The sequence below is a fragment of the Heptranchias perlo genome, chromosome 22, assembly GCF_035084215.1.
Source record: "Heptranchias perlo isolate sHepPer1 chromosome 22, sHepPer1.hap1, whole genome shotgun sequence".
Lineage (NCBI taxonomy): Eukaryota > Metazoa > Chordata > Chondrichthyes > Hexanchiformes > Hexanchidae > Heptranchias > Heptranchias perlo.
Window position 1 is genome coordinate 5,447,142 of NC_090346.1, and position 22,017 is coordinate 5,469,158.

General features: G+C 43.6%; 1 long non-coding RNA gene across 1 annotated transcript; it reads right to left on the reverse strand.

The window, feature by feature from the left end:
- Positions 1-203: 203 nt before the first annotated feature.
- Positions 204-7,598, reverse strand: LOC137340845 (uncharacterized). The gene is made up of 3 exons (XR_010966882.1): positions 7,489-7,598; positions 6,749-6,927; positions 204-335 (listed from the first exon to the last, which is right to left on the reverse strand). It is a non-coding gene; the product is annotated as an uncharacterized lncRNA (long non-coding RNA).
- Positions 7,599-22,017: the final 14,419 nt, after the last annotated feature.

Below are 22,017 nucleotides of genomic sequence, written 5' to 3' on the forward strand. Positions count from 1 at the left end.
GAAGGGGTGGAATGCCAATGGAAACAGGTTCTGCCCCAAATTCCTCCACCCTTGCCCAGGTTACACTAATTCCACACCCAAAACTAGCCGGAATTTCTGGGCTCAGAGTCCAGATTTCCTTCAAAACCAAATCCTCCTTTTTGTGAATCACTAATATTTTTACATTAATATTCTCCTGGTTTCAGTACCATTGTGTTGTCCAGCTTTTGCATCATTAATGTAGAAAGTGTCTCAACTTGAGTGATATTCCAGCTGCTGATTTCTATCGCATTAATCACGGTGGATATGTTCCCCAGCAATTGAATCTGGTCTTCTGGTAACCCGTTGGGATAAATCTGTTTCAGGAAATTCAAATAATAAAATGCAGTCACTTAATTCCCAGCATAAAAATAAAGCTTGAAAATGTTGTTGTATGTACAATATTTGGTATCAGATTGACTCGTCAGTTCATTATACTTCAAAGTCATACCATCTCCAATTTTTGTAGAGTTTTGTTCGAAGAAGCTGTCTCATGCACATGTTTCGTATCATTTGCTCACAGTTTTTACATGTATACAATGAACTGAGACTTATTTTAGTAGAATTACCTCATCAATCTGATTGGTTGGACCTCATTACACTTGACTTCAATGGAAATGAAAATCAGGACAGATGTATAATAGGCGACTGAATTAATATTGCCTGTCTTACATTGTTGTCCAAATTCAAAATTACCCCCAACCTGCTTAGTGTGTCAATCAACTGAAGCTCGCGATCGCAGGTTCCAGCCTGCAGTCCAGTAATTGACTTCCTGAAGATGGTTTATAGGTGACATTGGTGCACATCAACTAAAACAAAACTCTATACTGAACATAAGAACATACGAAACAGGAGCAGGAGGAGGCCATCCGGCCCCTCAAGCCTGCTCTGCCATTTAGCAAGATCATGGCTGGTCTTCTACCTCAACGCCATTTTCCTGCACTGTCACCATATCCCTTGATGCCTTTAATATCTAGAAATCTATCGATCTCTGTTTTGAATGTACTCAATGACTGAGCTTCCACAGCCTTGCGGGGTAGAGAATTACAAAGATTCACCACTCTGTGAGTGAAGAACCACAGAAGAGCAATGGCTTTTGAGCTGCTGAGAGGACCAATCTTGCTGTACTCAGTTAAAACTAATTTCCACATCATTTGCAAATTTCTCTTGAAAAATACAGGTGTTTTCAAGAAATTAAAGAACATACACAATAACTGAAACTGTCACTTTCCAGAAAACTACTATTCTCCTCAGTATTTGAAAGATGTTAAGATTTTTCTATTGGAACTGTTCATTTCAAATGCTGTGAAGTGGCTGCTATTGGGCCTTAAGTGAGTTCAAACTTTGTCACAGAGTTAAATTTTTTTCTCAGTTATGGATGGACAATTTGTTGATCAATTTGCATAGGCATAGAAAACTTTCAACTGGGTTCATTGTTATGCTAAGGAAGATGTTGTCAGATCCATTCAAATAAAACATAGAATTCTACAAGTTAGTTCAAACTATGATAAACATCAGTAAGGTTTACCTTCTTCGCAAACCACAACAACTTACATTTCCACTGCATTCATTACATACAAAGAGACATCTCAGAGAGCTGTACAGGGCAGTAGATATCGATCCAGGAAAGGGACATGAAAGAGCAAAAGCACAGTCAAAGAGGAGGGTCTCATATATGTGACAAAGGCAGGGATGGAGGTGATAAGGCAGAGACATTGAGAGAGGGCATTCCAGAGGGCGAAGCTAAAAGAACAGCCGCTGGTGAATGGAGGGAGCAGGAGATGAGAACAAGGTGGGTGTTGGAGGACTGGAGGGTACCCACAAAGCACATAAGGCTGGAGAAGGTCATGGAGTTAGGGAGAGACAAGACCAAGAAGGTATTTGAAGATTAAGACAAGAACTGTAAAATCAATTCTCTGATTTGGGAAGGCAAGGGAGTTTTCAAGGGCAGGAGTGATGGGGATATGAGTCTTAAAGCAGGTGAGGAAATGGAGCACAGAATTCTGGATGATTTGCAGTTTATGAATGGTGAAAGGAAAGCATCGGAGAATTCCAGCCATGTGGTGAAAAAAGCATGGGATTAGGTGGAGGGAAGAGGTAGGGGTGGAGGCAGGTAATTTTGCAGAGAAAAGCAGTCTTGATGACAGATTGATGTCGGGGGAGGATACTAAACACAGGGTTGAGCAATATGCCATGGTTCTGCACTACTAGCCTAAGCCTGAGGCAGCAGTTGCGGAGGAAGTTGGAGCCGAGGCTGGATCTGCACACGATGGCTTCAACTTTTCTGATATGAAACTGGAGGTAATTTTGGCTCCTACTGGTCTTAATGCCATCTGGAGATGGTGGCAACAGCTGTAGGGGTAAAGGAGGAAGTGAAAAGGAAGAACTCGATGTCATCAGGCTACATGTGAAAGCTTACCAGATAACAACGCTAGGGAGTAGCATGTAAATGATGAAAAGAATGGAGCCAAGGATGGAACCCTGGATACATTAGAGATGACTGCATGGACACAATGGGTGAAGAAACCATTTAGAATTATAGCAAATTTACAGCACAGAAGGAGGCCACTTAGCCCATCGTGTCCACGCCAGAAGAAAATGAGCCACCCAGCCTAACCCCACTTTCCAGCACTTGGTCCATAGCCTTGTAGTGCACGGCACTTCAGGTGCATATCCAGGTACTTTCTAAATGAGTTGAGGGTTTCTGCCTCTACCACCCTTTCAGGCAGTGAGTTCCAGACCCGCACCACCCTCTGGGTGAAAACATTTTTCCTCAGCTCCCCTCTAATCCTTCAACCAATTACTTTAAATCTACGCCCCCTGGTTATTGACCTCTCTGCTAAGGGAAATAAGTCCTTCCTATCCACTGTATCTAGACCCCTTATAATTTTGTACACTTCAATTAAATTATCCCTCAGCCTCCTCTGTTCCAAAGAAAACAACCCCACCCTATCCAATCTTTCCTCATAGCTATAATTCTCCAGTCCTGGCAATATCCTCATAAATCTCCTTTGTACCCTCTCTAGTGCAATTACATTCTTTCCGTAATGTGGTGACCAGAACTGTGCACAGTACTCAAGCTGTGGCCTAACTAGTGTTTTATACACTTCTAGCATAACCTCCCTGCTCTTATATTCTATGCCTCAGCTAATAAGGCAAGTATGCCATATGCCTTCTTAACCACCTTACCTACCTGTTCTGCTACCTTCAGGGATCTGTGGACATGCACTCCAGTATCCATTACCCCTTAGTATCCTCCCATTTATTGTGTATTGCCTTGCCTTGTTTGCCCTCCCCAAATGCATTACCTCACACTTCTCCATTTGCCACTTTTCTGCCCACCTGACCAGTCCATTGATATCTTCCTGCAGTCTACAGCTTTCCTCTTCACTATCAACCACACGGCCAATTCTTGTATCATCTGCAAACTTCTTAATCATGCCTCCTATATTTAAGTCCAAATCATTAATATATATATCACAAAAAGCAAGGGACCTCGTACTGAGCCTTGTGAAACCCCACTGGAAACAGCCTTCCGATCACAAAAACATCCGTCGACCATTACCGTTTGCTTCCTGCCACCGAGCCAATTTTTGATCCAACTTGCCACTTTCCCTTGGATCCCATGGGCTTGTACTTTTTTAACCAGTCTGCCATGTGGGACCTTGTCAAAAGCCTTGCTAAAATCCATGTAGACTACGCTCATTGACACTCCTTGTTACCTCCTCAAAAAATTCAATCAAATTAGTCAGACATGACCTGATTTGAAGTAAAAGCGATGTAATGTCCGCAGTGCAATAGGTGGCAGTGGATTAAGAGAGAGCAGAGCTACGGGTGCAGCCTGTGGAACAGAGATATTTAAGAAGAATAATGGTTGATAAACCCTCCAATCAGGTTTCCGCCCTGCCACAGCACTGAAACTGCCCTTATTAACGTCACAAATGACATCCAATGGGACTGTGACCGTGGTAAATTATTCTTCCTTGTCCTTCTCGACCTGTCTGCATCCTTTGACATGATTGACCACACCATCCTCCTCCAATGCCTCTTCTCCATTGTCCAGTTAGGTGAGACTGCCTCGCCTGGTTCCATTCCCACCTATCCAGTCGTGGACAGAGAATCACCGGCAATGGCTTCTCTTCCCGCTCCTGCACCATTAACCTCTGGAGTCCCCCAAGGATCTATCCTTGGCTCCTTCCTATTTCTCATCTACATGCTCCCACTCAGCGACATCATCCGAGAACACAGGTTTCAGGTTTCATATGTACGCTGACGACATCCAGCTCTACCTCAGCACCACCTCTCTCGACCCATCCACTGCCTCAGATTTGTCAAGCTGCTTATCAGAGCAGAAATTTCCTCCAATTAAATATTAGGAAGACCGAAGCCATTGTCTTTGGTCCCCGCCACAAACTTGGTTCCCTAGCCATCGACTCCATCGCTTTCGCTGGCCACTGTCTGAGGCTGAACCAGGCCGTTCGCAACCATAGCATCCTATTTGACCCCGAGATGAGCTTCCAACCCCAAGATGGCCTACTTCCACTTCTGTAACATCTCCCGTCTCCGTCCCTCCGTCCCTGCCTCAGCTCATCTGCTGAAACCCTCATCCATGCTTTTGTTACCTCTAGACGCGGCTATTCCAATGCTCTCCTGGCAGGCCTCCCATCTTCCACTCTCCATAAACTTGAGCTCACCCAAAACTCTGCTGCCCTTGTCCTAATGTGCAATGTCCCATTCACCCATAACCCCTATGCTTGATGACCTACATTGGCTCCCGGTCCAGCAACGTCTTGAATTTAAAATTCTCATCCTTGTTTTCAAATTCCTCCTTGGCCTCGCCCATTCCAATCTCTGTAAACTCCTCCAGCCCTATAACCCTCCGAGATCTCTGCGCTCCTCCAATTCTGGTCTCTTACGCGTCCCCGATTTTCATCACTCCACGATTGGCGGCAGTGCTTTCAGCTGCCTAGGCCCTAAGCTCTGGAATTCCCTCCCTGAACCTCCCTGCCTCTCATCGTTTAAGATGCTCCTTAAAATTTACCTCTTTGGCCAAGCTTTTGTATCGTCTGTCCTAATATCTCCTTATGTGGCTCGGTGTTAAATTTTGTTTGATAATCGCTCCTGTGAAACACCTTGGGATGTTTTACTACATTAAAGGCGCTGTATAAATGCATGTTGTTGTTGTTGTTGTTGTTGTTGTTGTAAGGCGGAAAAGATGTTGAGGAGGGACAGTAGGCCATAGTTGCAGTCACAAAAGATATTGTTCGCAACTCTGACCAGTGTGATTTTGGTGCTATGATCAGAAGGGGGAGCCTGATTGGACGGCTTTGAACATGGAGTAGTGAGAGAAGGAAGAGTGTATTCTCCAAGCACACCCCAATACCATGAAGGGATTCGCAAAATTTCACGTGTTCCCCCCACCCCGAAGATTTATTGGAGTTATTAAAGAAACCCTGGTGTGACTGTTTTAAAAAATCCAAGGTCTCTCAAAATGGCTGCAGTCAGACACATGGCCGAGGACCGGCAGATTTGAAATTGCATTCTCAACAACTTGGCAGGTTTCGTGTCTAGACAGGTTTCTTTAAACAATGCAGCTGCATTCTAGCCCTGAGGCAAGCTATCAACATGGCCGGCCAACACATCAAAATTCGAGCAGGAAGTGATCGCAGGACAAAAGGTGAACCATCAAGGTACATTCGGAACAATGGTAAAGCAGTTAGCATACAGATCGATACAGGAAACGGCCATAATGTAAATGGGCCAGAGATGGGGTCCTTTGTCTTACGTTTCGTGCTTAAATCAAACAATGAAGCAAGCTGATAAGGTATGAAAAAACCTGTTACCAAGAGGGTATAACTGAAGCTGCCCAGTATATTTCTGGGTAGAGAAGTAGCTGCTCTCTTCGCCTCTTGGCCCTGTCCTGTCTGTCTGCTAGCAACTAAGAAGGAAGCCATCCAGTAAACCTCGCAACCACATGTCGACGGCAGCAGCAGGCACAGGGGCCAGGCCTTTTCATCTGTTTTCACCGGTGAGCATTAATTTTCTGGCTGCCACAAGACAACCTAGCATAAGTGTAAGGTTGGGGGTTAAGGGATATTGCTAAACTTGTGATTTTAGAATTTTCCCTCGATGTGTCTGTTTCATTCAACCCGATAAGTGTAAGACTGTATTACATCCATAACGATTTCTTTATCTTCTGTATTATACTGTTTACCTTGTAGTTTTAGTTTTCTTATTAATAAACATTGGTTTTCCTTGTACCAATCCACTGGTCTGTTTGTCTGTCTTTGTTACCACTCGATAAGTCCTCAGCTCAGAATCAGGAAGGGGTAAGCGATTCGCAACCGCACTGCGGGCAGGGCAGCTCAGGAAAAACATAACTGGCTGACCTATTATAAGCCCGAGAAACAGTAAAAAAAGGAACCCCTTACAACCACCAAAAAAAAGTTCGACAAATCCATTAAAGAGAAGTGGCATGTGATTTTGGATAGGGGAATGTAACGAGAGAGTAAAAGCAGAAGGCAGCACAAGAGACTAAGAGGGAAAAACTAAAAAAAGGAGATTTTCATTCCACTCTAGTCCTTACATCATATAATTCAAATTGTTGGCAAGAATCTTTTTAACTGTTGATTTTAAATTTAAATCAGTCTTCTGTTTGTTTTTGAATGTATGAATTTATTGTGAATGATTTTATTGCTTCCCAGTTGAAGTATCACACTATGCTTGTTACCTGTAATAGTCTATTTTTCAGAACTTGCAGCTGAGTAGAATCAAAGGCAAGAGCTCCCAATTGAAGGACATTATTGTCCAATTCAAGATCACTTAAACAGAGGTCTAACTGGGCCGCATCATAGATTGCAGGTGTCAGGTCATTAATGTCTTCTGCTGCTATCTGTTTCCCTGTACAATCTGTAAGTATAAAAACATAGCATTTCAGTTTGCTGATTAAATGTAATATCCAACAAAAAAAATTTCTGCAAGGTTATTCCTCAGTGAATAAGTTGTTAGTGAAATACAACAATGGCATAGTAGGGCTGAGCTCCAAAGTTGAATCGTAAAATAAATGGAAGTTCTTTCCTCTTACTCTATAAACATTTTGATAACAAACCACCCAACATAGCACAGCCTAGCACAAGGTTCACATGCCAGATTTGGCCAACTAGATCATTTGATCCGACCATTGGAGCTTTTGGGAAAAGCCAGCTCTCCCAATGGCCTGAAGAGTCTAGGTAGAACATTTCACCATCCCCATGATGAATTCTTATTCTATACAACCAGTGTACCTGATGGGGAAGGTAAGAGCAGAAAATGTCCAATCAGATGTGATATATAATGTACTCTGCCAAAGCAAATATTCGGTAGTGGATTAAGATTTAGAGCATGGAAGCATCTGCTACATTTACATATATATGCTCTATATACACAAACTGTTCTTTTAATCACTCTTGTACACTCATACTGATTACATACTTGCTACATTGGCTGATCCTTTTCGTAAATTGAGCTGATCTATAAACGCCAACACATCACTGGGTGGTTTCAATGTCTTTATTTTCCTGATAAATCTAGGGAGGGCTTCATTAAGGACAACCTGCATGGGGCAGAATGTAAATAGTTTAAACATTTTACAAAACTAATATATAATCACAGACAGTTCCTGATTGAACAGTGATGTTCTTTGGCAGGAACCCCCAAGGAAATTCTATCCCAGGGTAATGAACTATTGTTAAGGTTGTAAGCTGTCTTGTCCTGCTGCCTACAAAATGGAGGCCAGTGCTGGGGCAGGTAGCGGGGGTAGAGGGAGCGGGGGGTGGGGGGGTGCGATGGCCAGAATCATGGAGGCCATTGATTTGCAGATCAGGGAGAATGTGTAGACTGTATTCTAGGGCTAATTAGTTTATGCCTGGATTGGGGCTCATCGGACTTGCATGGTGGGCTCCTGGCAGGATTACCGCTGCTAATAGGGAGCCAGCCATTGACTGGCCATAAATTTCCAACAGTGCTGTAGCGGTTCCACAATTTTAAGCTACCAACAGATGGAACGTGCACCAGGCACACTCTGCCCATTGGTACTCGGCATAAGGCAGCTTAACCAGCGGTCCTTAAAGGGGCATCTGGCAACTGTAAGTTTTTTTGTAAAAAAAGATTCTTGTGGAACCAGGCAGAGCATGAGGCAGTTGTAGGCCTCACAGCCTGAAATTTCCCATTCTTTGCCGTGATCCCAACTGTTTTTAGGCAAGACTGTGGAGGAGAATCCAGCACCTTATATCTTTGATCTGGCTTGATTGAAACCTGACTATGCAGAGGCCTATCACTGGAAGAATACATATGGTAGCTATTCCAGTAATTTCTATTGTGCCTAAGGTGATTTCTGAACTCAGATCAGCGCAGCACCCACATACATAAGCTCATAAAACTCAGGGGCCAATTTTCAGGGCTTCTGCCTGATGGGAACAGGGCAGTAGCGCTTTGAAAATCGTGGGGCTAAACTTTGTTTGGGGCTTTCAAGAGGCTGGCCAGGGACACCCTGTTTCACGTGTGAGCATCATTTGGATACGTCAATCAGGGTCCTATGATGTATGTAAGACCCCAATGCAATTTTAAGCTATCAATGGGCGGAGCGTGCATCAGGCACACTCTGCCCATTGGTACTAGGCGTAAAGTGGCTTAACCAGCAGTCCTTAAAGGGACATCTGGCAACGGTAAGTTTTTTTTAAAAAAAAAAGAATCTTGTGGGGCCAGGCAGAGCTTGAATGTACAAAAACCCTTACACTTGTTGCTGGCCGCTCTGTGCCTCTCTCCCATGAATGCCCACTCCCCCATAAGTCATTACTTCTAGCTGAGCTCCGTGTAGGAACTGCCAGATTGCCCACCCCCAAACGGTGAACAGCCTGTGAGTGCTGGTTCAATGCTAACTGTGCATGTTGAAATGAGAATCAAGCATTGAAATGCCTCAGGCCTCTTGGCAGGCGGCACAATCTCACCACTCACTGCCCGCCTGATATTTGCCCAAAGTTACTTCTTTTACGTCAGTGTAATCCTAACTCTTGCCTGATTATATGGGCTGACAGCTTATGCCTCGAAAAGGGGCACGTTTGGAGGACTCTGAAAGCTGCAGAGTCCATGCCTCGGTCCGTCTCAGTGACTTGGTGTGTAGTTGGCGCAGCTATTATTGGTGAGCTCAGACACACCACCCAGCTACGGTGCAGATGTGGGGCCCACCTTGGGGGCCCAGATCAGGATCGCTACCACGGCCCGGACTTTTCGGCAGACTTTCCAGCCTCTTTTCAGGGGGCGGGAGTGAAGGGGATGGGCCCCTATTCCGCCGAAGACATGGCAGAAACTCCCCCTGATCCCACGAGCTTTGACGATGTCAGCGGCAGAGGTAAGGGACAGTTGCATCTCGGTAGTTATGCCAAGATGTGCCAGGCTGCAGATTTTCAGGACCATGGTCTTTTCTGTCTATTGGAGAGGCCAGGAATGTATGGGGGAGCGGGGGGTTAGCCTATGGAACCACCGGTGAGAGATAACTCTGTAAAAGGAGGAATTGTTAATTCTGTGGCTTGGTATTCCCATTTGTTACATGCATTAGGGTTCACGTTTCTGATCATAGGAGGTGATCTACTTATGAAGTCTGCATTTAGCTGTGAACACAAATAAAGGGAGTTAGGACGCAACCAAATTGTAGTAGTCAATGTCATGCTAGGAAGTAGGTCCAAACCAAGATTTACTAAACGTGAACAATAGGGGTAAGAATTCTCCTGGTCACTACGTAGAGCAATATCTTAAATTTATTTGTGAAAATTCTTCTCTTTGGTATTTTTAGCAAAATCACAAACATATAGGTTTTAATTTCCACCCGTACAGCCTGGCATTAAGCATCACCTGGGCAGGGCACAGTGAGGTAAATCGGGCAGGTTCCATTACATGTGTGCGATCCTCTCTGCATGATTTTCCTCTCTGCTTAATACCCAATAACGAAAGATGAAAATTTATTTCATACAATTTTCTAGAAATGCTGAACAGAAGACACTTTCACAAACACATTTCTAATTCTGGTATACACAGCAACTGGGGGAGGAAAGGTCTTACCCTCAATGTGATCTTGAAAGCACTTTGAAAAGAACCACTGAGAATAAAATTATATTTTAGTAAACTAATTTTATTTATGGTTCAGCTGCATCATAACATTCAATACAGATGAACAAATGCAAAAAAATTTTTTTGTCTGCTATCTGACTGTCATTCAATAAAAACTGACAATATATATTCATAAGGTGGGAATCAGCATTATTTTCAGTTTATTTTGAGTGAATAGCTGTAACAAGAGCACTTGTAAAGCACCCTCAAGGTAGAAAAATGTCTCGAGGCACTTCACAGGGACGTAAGGAAAACAAACACTGAGCCAAAGGAGAGATTAGGCAGGGTGACCAAAAGCTTGGCCAAAAAGGTCAATAGCTATGACTGAAAAACTTTAACTGAAGACCCAGTAATGTGCAACGGGGTTTTATAGTCTCATGAATTTAACTTTGTGACTTGATTTTTAACCAAATAAAACATACCCTGTTTACTTGACTCCATGTGTCGGTCAAAGTCAAAGGAAGATTTCCGAGATCATGTATTGTAGATGACGACCACGACGAAGGAGCACTACAGTCAAACAACAAACTCTCGAGTTAAAGAATACATTGCTGTAAGTAACAGTTTAGTACTGACGGCCCATTGGAGATGTTCCAACATAAAAATGGCTCCCTATAGAAATCTTCTAGAAATTATTCCTTTAGACTTGCAACAGTGTTCTGGCCCATTTTAAAATGACTATGATCATGCCTCAGATGATCGTCTAACCTTCGCATTAACTTTGTGCAAACTGATCACCAATTGGCATTGACATGGTACTCGCAAGATTAACGGAGTATCCTGTAGCCGCACCATCTTGTTGTCATTGCATTTACGTCTTTTTGGTCCACAGATTGTATAAATGGTAGCCATACTCCACTCTTGCAGTTCATAATATCATATGAAACAATTAAGCATGAAAATTCAATTCTTCAGTCTAATTTAGCTACAATCAAAAGATGAAGGGAGAGAAATTCAACTCAAATTCAATTGTGCTTGAAAAACAGGCAGCCAGGAGTTGCAAATCAAGTGGGGGCACCTTGGCCACCCACTATCGACGCTCAAGTCCCGCCTGATACCATAGTATGGTAGGCCAGTAAAATGGGCGAGCAGCCTGCCTGCCTGAATCAGGCGAATGATAGAATCATAGAAAGGTTACAGCACAGGAGGCCATTTGACCCATTGAGTCCGCGCCAGCTCTATGCAAGAGCAATCCAGCTAGTCCCACTCCCCTGCCACTTTTCCACGTAAATCGAGGTTCTATGCCGGTTGTAGGATCCTGATGCAAAATTAAAAGGTATAATAGGCAGAGCTTGTGTCGCGCAAGTTCCACCCAGTTGTACCAGGTCTGGAGTGGCCTAACCAATGGTCTTTAAAGGAAGTGCTGGAGGTCGCTCAAAAAAAGGCCACAATCTTGTTTAAAGTTTTGTTTCTGTGGAGCCAGAGGGGCAGGAGTGCTCCCACTTACTCCGCAAAAATACCGTGGGCCACTGCTGACCTCAGCTTGCCCACGCACTATCCCCCCCCCAACCCCGGTCACTGGTATCCTACCCCCAGCCTTGCATCCCCCAGGACCTTCCTGCATTGGAGCTGAACGAAATTCATCAGGCCGCAACCAGCGTGCTGCATCAGGATGCCCTGTTCAACGTTTCTGTTCAAATGTGGCCCGACGCCCACAGGCTGGCACAGGTCGGAGCACAGAGCAATCACTCCGCTGATTTGCTGCCCGTTTTGAGGGAGAGTCCAATTTCTCCCCAAAACAGTTTCAAACTCACCCGTATCTGCTGTCTCCGCTCTTAAGTAGAGCTTCAATTGCTCTCTTTTGATTCTCTGAATATGAGATGCAATTCTTTAATGCGTCCAAAATGGAAATATCAGATTCAGTGATAACGGATCCTGTGAGGTCACAGACCAATCCACCCAGTACTGTAATACTCTCCTTCGTCAGATCTCTGCCAGTAATTCCCTGAAGTTGAATCAAATTTAGTAACGTTAATCCATCTCTTTTCCTCACAAACGCAACTCAGTCAATCTTTACCATTTGAAGAGTACAACGTTTGCATGAAATAACAAGGCCAAAATTCGTTGACATTATCAAGTAAATAATATTAGAAATTTACATTGGTGGAAGTTAGAAACCAAATTTGTAAAGATGACAAAGAAACTCAATAGTTTAGGGATATTTAGGTTTTAGAATTTCTGATTTTAGGATTTTGGACACACGGTTTAGTTAAGGGTAAGGTTTTCAGCTTTAGCTGAATTGAACGAAAGGATTTTACTACCGACAAAGAACGTAGCTGTTTTCATCATCATTTCCAGACATTACCTGAGCAATTCTCAGATAAATGCTCCATCTTGATCCAATGTGTTGAGATTGAAACATAATTAAACAGTTTGGCTCTTTTTAAATTTTAACAAGAAACAAGATGGAAGACATGCACTTTGCTCAAGAATGTAGGAAAACGGAACAAAGCATGCTTCAAAAATGTTTTATTGTACACTGGGAATAGCAAAGATAGGGGCTATATCCATGAGGTTGTCAAATAATTGAGAATATAAAAGAGGAAAGGGACATGAGACAACAAACTGATCTGGAATGAGGCCTAATTTAGGATTCATTTATAAGATTCATACTTCCTGTTTTGCTTTGAACCAGATTCTCCACACTTGCCATTCTAATACAAAGTTAGAATGAGAAGAACATTCCACGTACAGTCACAATAATGCCAATGTGTGAGTGGTTAGGGGAGTGAAGCTTGTTTTCATCAATACTGTCCAGCATCCTGGTTTCATCAATCCCTAGTTTGTACCGATTGAGCACATTTTTCTTACCAAACAGGTACCGGCATCTTCCAACAGATTTTGTCTTCTTGCTGATCCTTTTGGTAAGATATGAATGTTTGATTTTCCAACTCCTTTGAAGAATGCCTTGCAGTTTTGGGATTTTCTGAAGTCAGTAGAGCTACAATGTGAAAGATTTGAATTACATTGATTCTACATATAAAAAAATTTTTTTTTTTTTAAATGCTAGGTACGCCCAGAGTATTACTTCATGTCCAGAAGAAGAGGATGTAAATTTAAATGAGAGAAAATTAAAGTTAAAACAGGTTTCAGAAAAAAATTACTCAAAAGGTTTTACAAATTTAAAATAATCTACAGGGTAAGGAACAAGAGTTGAAAATGCAGCTGTATGCTAAGTTAAGAGAGTGAGAAAACTAGCAGGATGAGCTTGATGAGCTTTTTCTCGTTCTGGACGATCTGCAAGAATAACAACTTACTTAAAAAACAGCAGAACATCCGCAGGGAAAGTGTCTATGGCTGATGGTGTTCCTTTAGCAGTTAGTCTAAAAAACATACAGCTCAGCTGTAAAATAAAATAAGAAATTAATGACACGACAACCAGATCAAGCCAACTAGACCTCTAAAACAATCCAAGTGTGACTCGTACAGTCTCCTAATTACGTGGGAACCAATAGACCAATTACAATGCTCTCCTGGCCGGCCTCCCACCCTCTGTAAACTTGTGCTCATTCAAAACTCTGCTGCCTGTATCCGAGCTCGCACCAAGCCTCTTTCACCCATCACCCTTGTGCTCGCTTAGCTCCCATACTGGCAATGCCTCGATTTTAAAATTTTCATTCTTTTGTTCAAATCCCTCCATGGCCTCACCCCTCCCTATCTCTGTAACCTCCTCCAGCCCTACAACCCTCCGAGATCTCTGCGCTCCTCAATTCTAATCTCTTGCGCATCCCCGATTTTCATCACTCCATCACTACCAGCCATGGCTTCAGCTGTCTGGGCCCTAAGCTATGGAATTCCCTCCCTAAACCTCTCCGCATCTCTACCTCTCTCATCTCCTCTAAGTCGCTCCTTAAAACCTACCTCTTTCACCAAGCTTTTGATCACCCGTCCTAATATCTCTATGTGGCTCGGTGTCAAATTTTGTCTGATAATGCTCTTGTGAAGCACCTTGGGACACTTTTACCGTTAAAGGCGCTATATAGAATCGTAGAATGTTACAACATAGAAGGAGGCTATTCAGACCATTGTGCCTGTTTGAGCTCTTTGAGAGAGCTATCCAACTAGTACCACGCCCCTTCTCTTTCCCCATAGCCCTGCAAATTTTCCCCCTTCAAGTATTTATCCAATTCCCTTTTGAAAGTTATTATTGTTTCTGCTTCCACCACCCTTTCAGGCGGTGCATTCTAGATCGTAACAACTTGCTGCGTAAAAAAAAAAATTCCTCATGTCGCCTCTGGTTCTTTTGCCAATTACCTTAAATCAGCAGCCTCTGGTTACCCACCCTTCTGCCACTGGAAACATATTCTCCTCACTTATTCTATCAAAACCCTTCATAAAATCATAGAATGGTTACAGCACTGAAGAAGGCCATTCGGCCCGTCGAGTCCATGCCAGCTCTCTGCAAGAGCAATCCAGCTGGTCCAACTCCCCCGCAATATCCCTGTAGCCCTGCAAATTTTTTCCCTTCAAGTACTTATCCAATTCCCTTTTGAAAGCCACAACTGAATCTGCCTCCACACCCCCCCGGCCGTGCATTCCAGGTCATAACCACTCGCTGCGTAAAAGCTTTTCCTCATTTCGCCTTTGGTTCTTTTGCCAATCACCTTTAAATCTATGTCCTCTGGTTCTTGACCCTTCTGCCAATGGGAACAGTTTCTCTCTTTCGACTCTGTCTAGACCCTTCATGATTTTGAATACCTCTATCAAATCTCCTCCCAACCTTCGTTGCTCTAAGGAGAACAACCCCAGCTTCTCCAGTCTATGCACATAACTGAAGTCCCTCATCCCTGGAATCAGTCTAGTAAATCTCTTCTGCAACTTCTCTAAGGCCTTCACATCCTTCCTAAAGTGCGGTGCCCAGAACTGGACACAATATTCCAGTTATGGCCGAACCAGTGTTTTATAAAGGTTCATCGTAAACTCCTTGCTTTTGTACTCTATGCCTCTATTTATAAAGCCCAGAATCCCGTATGCTTTCTTAACCGCTTTCTCAACCTGCCCTGCCACCTTCAACGATTTGTGCACATATACCCCCAGATCTCTCTGCTCCTGCACCCCTTTTAGAATTGTACCCTTTAGTTTATATTGCCTCTCGTTCTTCCTACCAAAATGTATCACTTCACACTTTTATGCGTTAAATTTCATCTGCCATGTGTCTGCCCATTCCACCAGCCTGTCTATATCCGCTTAAAGTCTATCTCTATCCTCCTCACTGCTCGCTACCCTTCCAAGTTTTGTGTCATCTGCAAATTTTGAAATTGTGCCGTGTGCACCCAAGTCCAAGTCATGAATATATATCAAGACCAGCTTCTCCAATCTCTCCACTAACTAAAGTCCTGCATCCCTGGTATCATTCTAGTAAATCTCCTCTGTACCCTCTCTCATCCTTCTTAAAGTGTGGTGCCCAGAATTGGACACAATACTCCAGCTGGGGCCTAACCAGTGTTTTATAAAGGTTTAGCATAACTTTTTGCTTTTGTATTCGATTCCCCTATTTATAAATACAAGTTGTTGTTGATCCTCAGAAAATTGCACGATAATTGTAGCTATTATTTACGATGTACTTCGAATGGCAATGTTGAGAATCGCATAGCATTAGCACTGCAACGTATGCACATGGGCAGTGGCATCAGGAAAGGCCATGAAATTGCACTTTTATCTATTCAAAGCATCATATCACTGGGAATACCATCAGTGGGGTCTTGCAAACAAAACAGGTCAAGATATTAAAGACAAAATGAACTTCACTTGAGATGTTTCTCTAAGGAGTTTCTTACACTGCAATGCTTCCCAAAGATTGTGGGGAGCTAAATGTAGGAAGATGCTTAACACCTCTACCACCAACATTGTATCTTCACTCCTTGAATAGAAAGTACTGGAAACCCCTTGCAACTTGTCCCAATCTACTGGACTGAAAATTTCTGTTAAGGAACCAATTTGGTTTACAACATAAGAACTTAAGAAATAGGAACAGGAGTAGGCCGTACAGCCGCTCGAGCATGCTCCACCATTCAATACGATCATGGCCAGTCTTCTACCTCAACTCCACTTTCCGGCTCTATCCTCAATCCTTGATTCCCTTAGTCTCCAAAAATCTACTGATGTCAGTTTTGAATATACTCAACGACTCAGCATCCACAGCCATCTGGGGTAGAGAATACCAAACATTACAATGCTTTAGAAAATTTCCCTCAAATACACTTAGATTTGAAATATTTGGTCAGGAACCTATCTTCATTGGACATTTGGGGGTAGATTTTCCACACTGCTACCACTCAATTTGGAGCAGCAGAGGATGGATGGGGCCCTGAACTCAGCCGAGCAGGCATTCCGCTGCTCCCATGTGTTGGCCACCATTTCCAAGGTTTTCCGCCAGAAGTGACTTCCGATGTTGAATATGCCCATCAATATTAAAATCACAGGAAATACATCATCTGACATATTACTTATCGTTAGAGCTTTAACAACAATTGGCATCAGGCATGCTAATACCTCCCTGGCAACCTGCAGGGCTACAGGTGGGGAGGGGTCTTGAAATGTTAAAATGCCAACATGCTTAGTGCAATCAGCCACAGAGCGATCAACAGCACAAGACAAGGTACGCTTTTCAAAAATGTAAGAAGAATATTGTTTGGGGCCAAAAGCCACTTGTTCAACATCTGAGCATGAACTGCCAAGATGTGGCTGTCTGGGACTTCAAACATGATCCAGTCAAACTAAATTTAAATAGCCTGCGCGGGTGCCTGCACCTCGAGGAGTGGCATTCGCCACAGGAGAGGCGCTGGAAATTTCGGCCAGGATAGTCGGGTCTGTGGCCCCCCCAAAAAGTCCTGACCTGTGCCCATTAGCTCTCTTCATAAAGGGGCCAATAAAGTTTGCCCAAATTTCCTCCTCTTCGAACCCCAGGTGATACCCCTGATCTCTCTGCTAAGGGAAATAAGTCCTTCCTATCCACTGTATCTAGGCCCTCATAATTTTGTACACTTCAATTAAATCACCCCTCAGCCTCCTCTGTTCCAAAGAAAACAACCCCACCCTATCCAATCTTTCCTCATAGCTATAATTCTCCAGTCCTGGCAATATCCTTGTAAATCTCCTCTGTACCCTCTCTAGTGCAATCATATCATTACTGTAATGTGGTGACCAGAACTGTACGCAGTACTGTAGCTGTGGCCTAACTAGTGTTTTATACCCTTCCAGCGTAGCCTCCCTGCTCTTATGTTCTATGCCTCGGCTAATAAAGGAAGGTATTCCATATGCCTTCTTAATCACCTTATCTACCTGCCCTGCTACCTTCAGCGACCTGTGGACATGCACGCCAAGGTCCCTCACTTCCTCTACACTTCTCAGTATCCTCCTATTTATTGTGTATTCCCTTGCCTTGTTTGCCCTCCCCAATTGCATTACCTCACACTTCTCCAGATTTTTTTTATTCGTTCATGGGATGTGGGCGTCGCTGGCGAGGCCAGCATTTATTGCCCATCCCTAATTGCCCTTGAGAAGGTGGTGGTGAGCCGCCTTCTTGAACCACTGCAGTCCGTGTGGTGACGGTTCTCCCACAGTGCTGTTAGGAAGGGAGTTCCAGGATTTTGACCCAGCGGCGATGAAGGAACGGCGATATATTTCCAAGTCGGGATGGTGTGTGACTTGGAGGGGAACGTGCAGGTGGTGTTGTTCCCATGTGCCTGCTGCTCTTGTCCTTCTAGGTGGTAGAGGTCGCGGGTTTGGGAGGTGCTGTCGAAGAAGCCTTGTCGAGTTGCTGCAGTGCATCCTGTGGATAGTACACACTGCAGCCACAGTGCGCCGGTGGTGAAGGGAGTGAATGTTTAGGGTGGTGGATGGAGTGCCAATCAAGCGGGCTGCTTTATCTTGGATGGTGTCGAGCTTCTTGAGTGTTGTTGGAGCTGCACTCATCCAAGCAAGTGGAGAGCATTCCATCACACTCCTGACTTCTGCCTTGTCGATGGTGGAAAGGCTTTGGGGAGTCAGGAGGTGAGTCACTCGCCGCAGAATACCCAGCCTCTGACCTGCTCTCGTAGCCACAGTATTTATATGGCTGGTCCAGTTAAGTTTCTGGTCAATGGTGACCCCCAGGATGTTGATGGAGATTGAATTCCATTTGCCACTTTTCTGCCCACCTGACCAGTCCACTGATATCTTCCTGCAGTCTACAGCTTTCCTCTTCACTATCTACCACACGGCCAATTCTTGTATCATCTGCAAACTTCTTAATCATGCCTCCTACATTTAAGTCCAAATCATTCGTATATACCACAAAAAGCAAGGGACCTATACTGAGCCCTGCGGAACCCCACTGGAAACAGCCTTCCAGTCACAAAAACACCCATCGACCATTACCCTTTGCTTCCTGCCACTGAGCCAATTTCGATCCAACTTGCCACTTTCCCTTGGATCCCATGGGCTTGTATTTTTTTGACCAGTCTGCCATGCGGGACCTTGTCAAAAGCCTTGCTGAAATCCACGTAGACTACATCAAATGCACTACCCTCATCGACCCTCCTTGTTACCTCCTCAATCGAGTTAGTCAGACACGACCTTCCTTTAACAAATCCATGTTGACTCTCCTTGATTACTCCGTGCTTTTTTAAGTAATTCCCTCAGAATTGTTTCCAATAATTTGCCCACCACCGAGGTTAGACTGACTGGCCTGTAATTACTCAGTCTATCCCTTGCTCCCTTTTTAAACAACGGTACAACATTGGTAGTTCTCCAATCCTCCGGCACCACACCTGTATCCAGTGAGGATTGGAAAATGATGGTCAGAGCCTCCTCTATTTCCTCCCTTGCTTCTTTTAACAGCCTGGGATGCTGATATGACCTACTTTCAAAGATGCTAATCCCCTTAATATTTCCCCTCTCACTATGTTTATCCCATCCAATATTTCACACACCTCCTCAACTACAATGTCTGCATCGTCCCTCTCTTTTGTTAAAACAGATGCCAAGTATTCATTAAGAACCATACCAACACCTTCCGCCTTCACACATAGTTTACCTTTTCGGTCTCTAATAGGCCCGACTTTTTCCTTAGTTACCCTCTTGCTCTTAATGTATTTATAAAACATCTTTGGGTTTTCCTTGATTTTACTTGCCAATATTTTTTCATGCCCTCACTTCGCTTTCCTAATTTCCTTTTTAATTTCACCCTTGCACTTTCTATACGCCTCTAGGCTTTCTGTAGTATTGAGTTCTCGGTGTCTGGCATAAGCTTTCCTTTATTACCCTGTATGCTCCTTGACATCCAGGGGGCTCTAGATTTGGCAGTCCCACCCTTTTTCTTTGTGGGACATGTTTACTCTGAACCCCTTGAATCTCCCCTTTGAATGCCTCCCACTGCTCTGACATTGATTTACCTTCAAGTAGCTGCTTCCAGTCCATTTTTGCTAAATCACTTCTCAGCTTAGTAAAATTGGCCTTTCCCCAGTTGAGAACTTTAACTCCTGTTGCATCTTTGTCCTTTTCCGTAACTATGCTAAATCTAACTGAACGATGAACACTACCACCAAAATGCTCTCCTACACTCCTTTCACCTGTCCAGCTTCATTCCCTAAAACTAAATCCAGAACTGCCCCCTCTCTTGTTGGGCTTGCTACATACTGGCTAAAAAAGTTCTCCTGAATGCAATTTAAGAATGTTGTGCCCTCTATACACTTCACACTGTTTGTATCCCAGTTAATATTAGGGTAGTTGAAATCCCCTACTATTACTGCCCTATTGTTTTTGCACTTCTCAGGAATTTGCCTGCAAATTTGCTCTTCTATCTCCCTCTGACTATTTGGGGGTCTATAGTATAATCCCAGTAGTGTGACTGCCCCTTTTTTTGGTCCTTAGCTCAACCCATATGGCCTCATTTGATGATCCTTCTAACATATCATCCCTCCTCACAGCTGTAATTGTTTCTTTAACCAAAATTGCCACCCCCCTCCTTTTTTACCCCGTCTATCTCGTCTGAAAACCCTGTAACCAGGAACATTGAGCTGTCATTCCTGCCCCTCTTTAAGCCACGTTTCTGTAATAGCTTTTTCAATGGATGGAGGCTACGCATGTTAGAAAGCACTGTGGAAAATCCCAGAGTGGAAAATTCCTGCCAGAATTATAGCAGGAGTGTGGCAGAAAAGCTGTGAATTTTCAGTCCCTTTTATTGCACCTGCAGGAGGCGCCGGCCACATGATACTCCAGCAAATTGTGACGTGATTTCCCTCCCCAGCCAGCGCTTGCAAAAATGAACAATGCAAAGATCATCCCACCCTCTATCCAGTGGGATTCCCCCAAATTGGTACATCTAGCTACTGGTTTATTCATGTCAAACTTAACAGGCAGACATCAAATTGTAAACTTACACTGTCACATTCATGTACTATATACACCTTTGTGTTATCCTCTAAGTCCATCTTTCTAGTTTTCCCATGTGCCAACCTCAACTTGACAATTTATTTTTACATTTAACCCAACCCATCAGCAGTAATGGACAATGAATCGGAATGCAATCAAACTTTCCTCCAATGGGATGTTTGTGAACAATCTCACCTGACTTTCATCAAGCATGGCCCCTTTATCCTTCATTGCTTGAACCAGCCGAAGAAATGTAGTAAAATTCAGGGTCTTCACTGCGCCACAACTGAAGCCTTGTAGGACAGAGGGTGAGAATCTGAAACAAATAACGGCAGCATTAATTCATTTCTAAACACCTCACCTTCTTCAGGAAGCAGGTTACTTTTTTCACAACACCTGCACCAGTTAAGTTTGTATCACAATCATTCATTGAATGACTGCACCAAGACTTTATTACGACTTACCTACCAGAACCTTCAGAACCACTTGGCCTGATCTAAATGTGCTATATGTGGATGATGTGGAGATGCCGGTGATGGACTGGGGTTGACAATTGTAAACAATTTTACACCACCAAGTTATAGTCCAACAAGTTTTATTTGAAATCATTTTAACCAGAAATGTATTTTTACATCAGCATCCAAACAAACTTTATTAAATCATATGAGTCACTGTCAGCATGTGCAAGTTACAGTACTGGCCAGTATGGTTGAGGGTGGGAGTGGGGGGCTCATTTTGCACCTAAAATCTTAATTGTATAGTTAGGTATGTAGTATCAAAGGGAACTTCTGCACACTTAAGGTTTGTAATAGCACACTGACCAATAGGCAGATCCCAAAGGTGAAAGGAAAATATCCTCTCACACTGTATTACGCACTCATCAAAATCCCAATGGAGTCAATCGCATCCCTGCATGAGGAGAATCAGCAGATTGCACCAGGGGTACTGAAAGTACTCACACTGGCACAAACTTTAATCTTTTACCACTTGCACTGATGTAGGTTGTACCTGACACAATTACAATTAAGGGTCAAAAGCAGTGGCTTCATATAGTTTCATTTGCCTTATGGTACCATTACCAGACCTAGCATTGTGGCTCCAAATAGGGGATTCAGGAGCAGTTGCCACTCCTCTTACTTTAGGCAGGAGTTTTAATAAAGTAGTCAGCAGTGTATTGGGAAGCATTCCATAATGCATTTAAGACGAGGCACAAGATAGTACAGCCAGTGTACCATATCACTGAACATATTCATCAAAGTACTCAAGCGTCTAACAGAACATAAAGCAAACATCAAATCAGTCAGTAGAACAGATAAATTGTAGGGGATAACTTTGAGGCCCTGCACCACTGGTGGAGCCCTGCACCGAGCGGGCAGCATATTGGAAAATTGCAGATGTACTGTCCAAGATTTCCCAGCAAGACACTCACTGCCTGTGAATTCCCATTGCGGGAGGGGTGGGGCCTTAGAAAGTTCCGGCCCACAAGTGGCTCTATGAGATCCTCTA